Genomic DNA, 10052 nt, shown 5'->3' on the forward strand with positions numbered 1-10052 from the left:
TGTGCAGGCACAGTTGCGAGAAAATTCTGAAACAATTGTTTATTAAGTTTATTAAGTGAGGAACTAAGGAAAAGTAGGGTCATTATCTAATGAAAAACCACATCCTCGGTACAAAATCAACATGTAATAACACTTATGTTACTTCAAGACCCACAGCATTTCTCGATTCACCAGCTATTGATGGCCCTTAAAAATTATGCTCTTTCATCGAAAAAGTCTGTATTTAGTGGAATAATACAGTACATAATTAAGGATTTGCATCATAACCACATGTCTAAACGCTCTCCTTTTTGTGTGCCATAATTTTCGAAAATGACATTTCAATATCTCAAACCGTTTATGAAATACGAGGATTGTTGTAGATATCTCACTCTGGCTTTACCACTGACGTGGTGCAATCGCAAATGAGTATGCGATGTCAGATTAACTTTCTGAAGAGTGGTGCCAGACAGAGACTTCCACCAAGTCTAAAGAAAAACTCAGCATGTTAGCTAAATTTCATATGCAGCAACATATTATGTAATATGCATCAAACCCAAAATCATAGCGACCCCCATATTTCATTTCAAACTTTTTCGAATTTTGCACAGTATCTTAGTTATACGTAAATATCACAATAACTATGCCCATTAAGAAATGATCATCAACCTGACATAAGAAGCTACAAGTAACGCTATAATGAATTCTTTTACACAATAATTTCTGTAAAATCGTTTGAGAACGATTGCAGGGCGTGCGTCTCGATTCCGTCATCACCGATCAGCTGAAAGATGGCAAACACTGACGGCCACCGCTTCCAAACAAATGGATGAATTCGCCCAGCGCTTTGGATGGAATCTGGTCACTGTCCATTGGCCACCTTATCGTGTGTGGACTCTCCAAAGGGGACTGACGACAAAGGCCTCTTTTCGCCTTGAGTTAGCACTAGCAACTGGGAGACTTGAAAGTAATCAGATCTTCAAATTTATTTTATATCCAAAGATAGTCAATCCCATTTCAAAATTATTAATACATGAAACGCATTATATCTTACTTTTTTTGCTGTTGTAACCAACCTATGGAGGAAGAATAAGTGGAAAAATGTTTTATTTATTTATTTTCCAACGATATCTTTTTGGTTCACATTCCTTTTCTTGAATCATTCTGGATAAGTGGATGAATGAATCAGTCTATTTTCAAGTTCTGCGACGGACCAAAAAGTTAATTTAGCTATACTAACCTTATACTATTCTGGTAGTTGGGAGTTAACAGGGAAAGCCAGGTACATACCGTTTCATTTTAATGTCACGGAACAGAAATTGGTAGCGAGTGATTGTTTGGTCCTACCGCCACTTGCCGGCAATGGCGACCCGCCAAATTTAGCAAACAGTCAGGCACTCTTTGTCGAGGACTTTTGTGTATAAGACAGTAAACCGTTCTGATCTTAATTATGCTGATTTGTAGCTAGACTTCGGCTTGTTTGACACGACAATGTATAGGTTTCATTCGGTTTCTTTTTGGCCTGCATTTCAGCAGTTCGCTTTTCAGTCACCTGTGTGTATTTATTCCGTTTATAGCTGTAACAGTCGATTTGTTGAGGTACTCTTTGCCTGTGATGAGACGCACCACAGGTGTCTATGTACCACTGACTTTAGCATCTCGTGCACTGGTTCATTTCTCAATTAAACCCGTATTGGTTAGTGATCCCTTCAAAGGTCTCTCTTTCGAAATTCGTGTGATTTAATATGTTACATCGTCTTGATCCTTTGTCTGTAATCACGCCACTTGGCACCGTAATCAGAAGAAACTTATTCTGAACTCATTAACAGAAAACACCATTACTTTCAGAAATCGAACTTATTCTGAACCGTTCTTCTGGGGACTCTTTTGTTCTAGTTGGGACACTTTCTTTCAATATCAAACCTAGTCATGGTGAGCGGACTCTTTTGTTCGAGTTGAGACACTTTCTTTCAATGTCAAACCTAGTCATGGTGAGCGGACTCAGCCACATGTCCCTTATTTTGTATCCGGTGAGGAATACTGTGTTCTCGTTGTAATCTGCAAAATTACGAGAAGAACGAGTACCAATGTGTGTAAGGAATTTTTCTTCATCTTGCATTTGTAAAATGTAATATACAGGGTGATTCAAAAAGAATACAACAATTTTAAAAATGTGTATTTAATGAAAGAAACATAATATAACCTTCTGTTACACATCATTACAAAGAGTATTTAAAAAGGTTTTTTTCACTCAAAAACAAGTTCAGAGATGTTCAATATGGCCCCCTCCAGACACTCGAGCAATATCAACCCGATACTCCAACTCGTTCCACACTCTCTGTAGCATATCAGGCGTAACAGTTTGGATAGCTGCTGTTATTTCTCGTTTAAAATCATCAATGGTGGCTGGGAGAGGTGGCCGAAACACCATATCCTTAACATACCCCCATAAGAAAAAATCGCAGGGGGTAAGATCAGGGCTTCTTGGAGGCCAGTGATGAAGTGCTCCGTCACGGGCTGCCTGGCGGCCGATCCATCGCCTCGGGTAGTTGACGTTCAGGTAGTTACGGACAGATAAGTGCCAATGTGGTGGCGCTCCATCCTGCTGAAATATGAATTGTTGTGCTTCTTGTTCGAGCTGAGGGAACAGCCAATTCTCTAACATCTCCAGATACTGTAGTCCAGTTACAGTAGCACCTTCGAAGAAAAAGGGACCAAAAACTTTATTGGCTGAAATGGCACAGAAAACGTTCACCTTAGGCGAGTCACGTTCATACTGAGTTGTTTCCCGCGGATTCTCAGTGCCCCATAGACAGACATTGTGACAGTTGACTTTCCCGTTAGTGTGGAAAGTTGCTTCATCACTAAACACAATCTTTGAAACGAAAGATTTATCTGTTTCCATTTGAGCAAGGATAAAATCACAGAAATCGATTCTTTTAATCTTATCAGCTGCAGACAGTGCTTGAACCAATTTCAGACGATAAGGTTTCATAACTAACCTTTTTCGTAGGACTCTCCATACAGTTGATTGTGGAATTTGCAGCTCTCTGCTAGCTCTGCGAGTCGATTTTCCTGGGCTGCGAACAAATGGTTGCTGGATGCGTGCTACATTTTCATGACTCGTTCTCGGCCGTCCAGAACTTTTCCCTTTGCACAAACACCAATTCTCTGTAAACTGTTTATACCAACGTTTAATACACCACCTATCAGGAGGTTTAACACCATACTTCGTTCGAAATGCACGCTGAACAACTGTCGTCGATTCACTTCTGCCGTACTCAATAACACAAAAAGCTTTCTGTTGAGCGGTCGCCATCTTAGCATCAACTGACGCTGACGCCTAGTCAACAGCGCCTCAAGCGAACAAATGTACAACTAAATGAAACTTTATAGCTCCCTTAATTCGCCGACAGATAGTGCTTAGCTCTGCCTTTTGTCGTTGCAGAGTTTTAAATTCCTAAACTTGTGGTATTCTTTTTGAATCACCCTGTATTTTCCGTCGTTAGGGCATGCTTCCGGAAACGTGTGTGTTACACCTGCTTTGCTTCTGTGAATTTTATTTTAGTAGTTGAACACACTTAGAATCTACCACGTGTATTTCTGTAGCCTAGCATGCTGATTTACAAGAATTTGATTGAATCGCTTCCACTGTCTTTGTCTCACACCATACTCTACGTCTGCACATTAGAAGAAAACTATATCCATAATAACTTAAAATAGCTCTACGCACTATGTGACTTAGCATCTGAGGTCATCAGTCCCCTACACTTAGAACTATTTAAACCTAACTAACCTAAAGACATCACACATTTCCATGCCCGAGGCAGGATTCGAACCTGCGACCATAGCAGCAGCGCGGTTCCGGACTCAAGAGGCTATAACTGCTGGGCCACAGCGGCCGGCGACACGCGAACAGTTTACAAACGTAGCCACCCTTAGACCGAAAGCAATCGTCGTGCACTTTTGGGCGTCTGCGTTACCACAACGACTGCACTGTTTTCCCCGTCTCCCAAAAGTGCATTTCACACCTTCCACTGCCAGCGCTATGTGAGTGGTTATTGCATTATTAACGTCGAAAATGAGTGGTGCCCACATTAATGGTCCCTTGGATATAAGAGTGTTGGCGTGTACGACGTGAAACGTCTGAAAGCAAAATGTTCAGACCAGAATAGGGGCCGTTATGGTATGGGGAAGATTTTCGTGGCCCCGTCTACGAGACCTTGTCATTGTGGAAGGCACAATGGATCAGCATAAGTATGTGTATCCTTCGGGGCCATGTACATCTCCGACGTGGGAATCATCTCTCGCAGTAAGAGTTGAATAGTTGAAGGTTTATGAAAGATGCAGTGACCATTTGTAAATGGTGCTACTTAGTACAATAGAACAGCCGTGACATGGAGGCAACCCGCATTGAAGATAGACTGTTTTACTGAGATGCAATGTGGTGCGTCACAGGCAGGTTCCCTGGTTTCATACAACCATTCACCTTATAGGCCCAACCCTCTTGTCTTCTATGAGTAGATCTGCATGGTATTAGGCCAGTGAGTAGGCTGGCAGACATCGTTGCTCGGAAGGTGAAACCACTCGGACCTTTGTAATTTTGATTGCAAACCTTTGCATACAGCCAAGAAATTTTCGGAGTATCTCTAGGGAGTTTGGGCACCGAACTGAAAAGTAATTAACGGATGGACACCAACTGAGTCCGATCATTCGCGTCCGAACAATCTGGTGCCAACCTCGCTTACTTTTTCCTAGAACATACGTAAATTACTACGCAGATTGCATCAGTGGTAAGGAGACAAGGTAGTGACTTTTTATGACGAAATAATCACAAATATACAAAAATTAATAACATTTATATCCAACAAACAGTACTGCTTACACACCATAGGTCTGTACAGCTGAAGAGGTTCTGAACAAGAGAGAAATTGTTTTACAGGAAGAAGACAAAAAAAGCAGCGCTCCTTCATTAATTCTCAGTGGTTTTGTATTCATCATCTGTGGGGCGGCGGGTTGGTAATCATATTAATAATCATTCACTCATTAGACATGGGAGGCAACTGGAATTGTTCTAAATATTGTTCGCCGTCTTTTAGTAGAGCTTGGCAACTATTTCTGTGGTCAGCCAGAAAGCGATGGAGAACATCTGCAAGTCCACATTCTTGTCCAGCCCACTGAAAGAAATGTTTCTATTCTCTATTTACTCAGCGGGATCAGGACTATGATTACAAATGAAGATTTCGAGTTCTAATTGATACATATATTTGGTAAAGTCTTACACGCAGAACATTGTAATATTCACTACGTTCATACTGACAGTAAATCTCTCTATCCTAAGCAGCACTATGAGCAGTTCAGAGGCGACCTCTACAGTAAGTTCCTACTAAATTGTCTTTCACCTTGGCTACTGACAATCAAAATGAATGTTCGCCACAAAAGTGGAAAACCGTCTAAAAACAATCCACTGACTGCCGGTTCACCGGATCTCGACATAAATCCGAAGGGCGGATTCGTGCCGGGGACCAGGCGCTCCTTCCTGCCCGGAAAGCCGTGCGTTACACCGCACGGCCAACCAGGCGGGCTAACAGATACTGAATCTCCTATAAATAAGGACATTTTAGTTCGAAATTTAGTTTTCTGCAAATTACTCGAAAAGCATGAGAGGTAGCTTAATGGGGTGACCTTGTTATTATTTTTATGCTGAACTGAAGCGCCATGCAAATTTTCACATTTCTGAGTCTAATATTTAGCGCCTTCAGTTTTTCTTAAAAATGAGGATTCTGACCAAAATTTTTGTTTAATCACGTCGAGACTTGCATCAGTTAATTTTGACATACATCTGCACATTATGACTGATTTCTAGCTTCCTAGCTTTATTATTTAGCGCCACTTACTTTTTTCTTAAAAGGATATATTTAGGTGAAAATATTGACCTCATCAGTCTGAGACTTGACAGTTTAAGAATTATTACACTAAAGCACATGCTGACAACGTTTGCTGCAGTCATTTACTGTGCGGCTGGTCCCGTTTGTCCTTAGAATAATTTAGGTTAAGTAGTGTGTAAGCTTAGGGACTGATGAACTTAGCAGTTAAGTCCCATAAGATTTCACACATTTGAACATTTTACAAAGTTTGAAAAAGCAACTTTAACTTTTAATTTCATTCTTAGTTATGGTGCAATACTTGTGTGCTACGCACAGACGCATTATGGTGTCGTGGGCCGGTCGGAGTAGCCGAGCGGTTCTAGGCGCTACAATCTGAAACCGCGCAACCGCTACGGTTGCAAGTTCGAATCCTGCCTCGGGCATGATTGTGTGTGATGTCCTTAGGTTAGTTAAGTTTAAGTAGTTCTAAGTTCTAGGGGACTGATGACCACAGCAGTTAAGTCCTATGCCGGCCGCGGTGGCCGTGCGGTTCTGGCGCTGCAGTCCGGAACCGCGGGACTGCTACGGTCGCAGGTTCGAATCCTGCCTCGGGCATGGGTGTGTGTGATGTCCTTAGGTTAGTTAGGTTTAAGTAGTTCTAAGTTCTAGGGGACTTATGACCTAAGATGTTGAGTCCCATAGTGCTCAGAGCCATTAGTTAAGTCCTATAGTGCTCAGAGCCATTTGAACCATTTGGTGTCGTGGCGCTAGTAGCAGTGAACTGGGGTGAGTCCCGGCACACTCGCTCGCCGCCGTATCTCCCAAATGATACAGCGCTTGTTTCGTCACACACCTCTACAGCTTCTGCAAGTTTTGTTATGTTAAATGCAGTCTTTGGGAATTTAACAAATACGTTTATCAGAAACTGGTTTTTGTCAAGTGCGTCATCATTACATCATCAATTATAATACTACAAATTAGAGCAAAAAAGGAAATAATATAAAATGATTTGCATCCCTACATGAAGCTGGTTCTTCTTCGGCACAATGGCATCTACCAGCGGGACATCACAGTGTTTCACTCAGCTCTCAGTGTAAGTGCGTGGTTTGTAGAGCACCAGAATGTGTTGGCCGTGCTCCCTTGGCTACCAAACTCCCTGGATTTACATACAGTGGGACCAGCTCGTCGGTCTGTTCCCACCATTGGTCGTCAACCGAGAAACCTAGTGCAGCTGGCTACTGCACTGGAGTCGGCGTGGCTCCACATTCCTGTTGGTTCTTTCCAATACCTCACTAACCCTCTTCCTGCACGCCTCGCAGGCTCCGTGCTGAATAGCTGTTTATTTGGGCTTCTGACAGGTGGTCAGTGTATGAGGTGTGACAATAAAGTAATGAGACTGATGTGAAAAAAGTGTTGCTTACCGCTTTAGTCAAGTTTAGTGTTGCCTCCTTCAAGTAGTTCCCTTCTGATTGCACACACTTTTTTCAGAGCTTCTGCCATTGATGGTAACATTTCTGGAACTCGTCTCCAAGACCCTCGTCACAGCTTCTTGGACATCTTGTGTTGTTTGAAAATAGTGTCCCTTCACCGCCGTTTTGACTCTTGGGAATAGAAAATAGTCGCACGGAGCGATATCTGGTTATTAAGGTGGCTGTGGTAGTACTTAAATTTGTCTTGGGGCTAAAAATTGCTGTACTGACAGAGGAGTACGGGATGGTGCATTTTCGTGATGCAGAATCCAATTATCAGCAATGTTAGCACAGACACGAACTCTTTTACGAAGTTTTTCTAAAATTTCTTTGTAGTAATATTGGTTAACTGGTCGTTCGGGAGGCACCCACTCTTTATGAACAGTTCCTTTGGAATGAAAGAAGCACACAAGCATGCATTTCACTTTCGACTTTGACATGCGAGCTTTTTTTTGGCCTGGGTGATCCCTTTGAGCACCACTGCGAACTTTGGCGTTTTGTCTCTGGATCACACTGAAAAAGCCAACTTTCAGCACCACTGATAACACGGCTCAACAATTCTGGATTGATTTCCGTTTGCTCTAACAGATCGGCTTCCACATCTTTCCGTCTTTCTCGCTGTTGTGGTGTGAGATTTTTGGGGACCATTATTGGACAAATCTTTCTCATATCAATATCTTCAGTTATTATTAAACGAACCGTTTCTCGATTGATGTTCAGTTCTTCTGCAATCATTTTCACAGATAATCTTCGATTAGATCATACGAGCTCACACACCCTGGCCGAGTTGATATCCGTCTGTGAAGTTGATGGTTGTCCATTGCAGTCTTCATCTTCAACATTCATTCTGTCTTCACTAAACATTTTATGCCAATGAAAAACTTGAACTCTTGACATAACCTCCTCTCCAAATGCCTTCTGAAGCTTACCACAAGTTGTCGTCGCGTTTTCACCCAATTTAACGCAAAAAGAAATGGCATACCGTTGCGCAATGTTATCCAGTTCCATTTCCGTGACGAGAGACACAAACATATGTTAACTTACTACAATACAACTCACGACTGAGCAGTTGCATCGATGTGCCGCTTGGACTAGAAGCAGCTTATAGAACAAGGTCAAAGATATCATGCCTACGCAAGCCTGCAGGGTTGCCACATCTTGCAAAGAAAATCAGTCTCATTACTTTATTGTCGCACCTCGTATAATGTAAATATTACAGGTAGAAACAAACTTTACTACTGGCTACTGGACACGTTTCGCTAATAAAAAGAAATGAAAAGCGTATGGCACAATAAAACAGCCTTTCATTCAGTTTGATTAGTCTCACAACACCCCAAGAAGATTTAGGTATTCTAGATTCTGTGAAAAATTTCCTACTGAAGTCTAATTAAACTGCAAAGCTTGTGCCAAGTGATGCATGTTTATATAAAACTAAACAGTAGCTTCAGATGGAATGGCCTTTAAATAGAAACCTGACACATCAGTCTGAAATTAAATCCAACTGGCGTCTAGGACATGCGCTACCAGTACACATTTGTTTAATTTTGGTACATTCAGCGTCAAGCAAAAAGGGAGTTAAATCTAAAGTACCGGTACTTAAAATGCTCCATCAGTGCCATTTGGAGAGCACAGCTTCTGGAAAAACGTAGAGACACAGAACCGATGCCACTTATGTCAAAAATACGACTCAGCTTCAACTCAACAGTAATTTCCACAGCCACGTTTGTGTGTCGATTTTGCAGAATCCCCCCGCTACCAGCTGTCAAAAGTTACTCAGAAAAATAATCATAGGGCGCTACAAATCAAACAAACTTGATGGCAAACGTCTCAGAGTTCCGTTTCATCGCCGCCTAGATGGCGCTCATAAACTGAAGTTGTTTATGCTTCTGCCATAAATCCTCCAAATCGACCAATACGTCGTTCTATAGTTATGTCAGCTACCACAGATGGTTCTGATAAATGGAACAACTTTTTATTTTCGCCAGGAATATTGCAGACGTAAATTATTCCATCCGTTATGTGTTACAGTTCTTCCGCGCTACAGTTCAGGTACACAGGCATCAACAACCGATAGAGATCAACAGTTGACACTATTTACGTGTGCCACTATTTACGCGTGGTCGTCGGACAATTAAACGCCGAATATCTACTGACATTCAGATTCTAAGACTGAACGGAATAATTATCATTGGCAGCAGTCCAAACAGAACTCTATTGATTCGATAGTCCCTTTCAGTATGTTAGGTTAGATAGCTTATAGAACTTGGACTCCAGCGTTATGCACCTTGCAGTTTGCAAAGGTGAGTAAACTACAAACATTCTGTTAATAAATGTTTATTCCATGTTTGACGTTGTGTCACGCATATTAATATTGTTTTAGTATGTAATGTTCTGTAAGTGTATACACTGGAGAAGTGCTGTACAGCATCTTTGCATATTAATGAGTATTCTGTTGTAGGGTGTCTGGTCCTCCTAGGTCCTATAGGAAAGGAGATACGCGCAAAAACATATTTTATCAGCTCCTGGTGTGTATAAACCTGCATTATCGACTTGCTTTGCAGGGCTTACACCCACGGATGGGTACAGCTGGTGGACGGTTGAGATGGATAGAAAGAGGGGCAGGTGGGAGAGAATATATATATAAACCTTTTTAATCACCTCTAGAGTTCTTAAAGCAAATTCTGAACTTTCCAGCAAATGTACGACTGCAATCATCTTTTTTCTCCCAAAAGTTTCC

The sequence above is a fragment of the Schistocerca americana genome, chromosome 1, assembly GCF_021461395.2.
Source record: "Schistocerca americana isolate TAMUIC-IGC-003095 chromosome 1, iqSchAmer2.1, whole genome shotgun sequence".
Classification (NCBI taxonomy): Eukaryota; Metazoa; Arthropoda; class Insecta; order Orthoptera; family Acrididae; genus Schistocerca; species Schistocerca americana.